Here is a 754-nt window from a genome sequence, read left to right on the forward strand (position 1 = left end):
TTGTCTTTTTCCCCCCTCCAATACTAGTTGAGATCTTGAGTAGTTCTGCATTGCCTTTTTTTTGACAACCTCTGCGCACACACCCATAATTTAGAAGAAGAGCACTTGGCCACTTCCCCTTGCAACCACTATCAATGTCAGTGACAAAAGTGGTTGTATGTTGAGAAGTGGTAGATTACCCTGTCGACATCTTCCGTCTTGGTAAGGCCTGTTTAACTTCAATTTAAAGAAACGCTTCAGCTAGAGGGTTACACACATCAGAAACAGCAGCTATTCTGTAGACATGAAACATGGTTTGAAGAGGTTTGGCATTTGAGGACTTTTAAGGGAATTAATTTTACAATTGAATGCATGTATTATATGTGGCCTATCTTTGATAGGCAACCACTGTAAGCCCAATAAGTCAAAGTGAAAGCTGTACTGGTATTACAAGATAATTAAACCTTTCTTGCCACATTGTAACCAACGCATCACAGAATTCGTAGAACAGTCAATTGCTTACTGCTGATAACAGGATTAGATCAATATATTTTAAAACAGGGTTTCCTCCATTGAATTGTTGATCTTGATGATCATCAGGGTCCTCTGCCAGTTTGAGCATTTTTTCTATAATTTAGTTTAGCTTTTATATAAAGAAGTAACAATGTTACTAAAAGCATAATATAGAGTATCTTTTATGGTAGGTTTAAAAGAACGATGACAATATTTTTTATTTAATATTTAATTGTGAAAACATGGGTAATCAGATAAGGTA

Source organism: Cyprinodon tularosa, unplaced genomic scaffold (assembly GCF_016077235.1).
Source record: "Cyprinodon tularosa strain WSP-4 unplaced genomic scaffold, ASM1607723v1 ctg683, whole genome shotgun sequence".
Taxonomy (NCBI): Eukaryota; Metazoa; Chordata; class Actinopteri; order Cyprinodontiformes; family Cyprinodontidae; genus Cyprinodon; species Cyprinodon tularosa.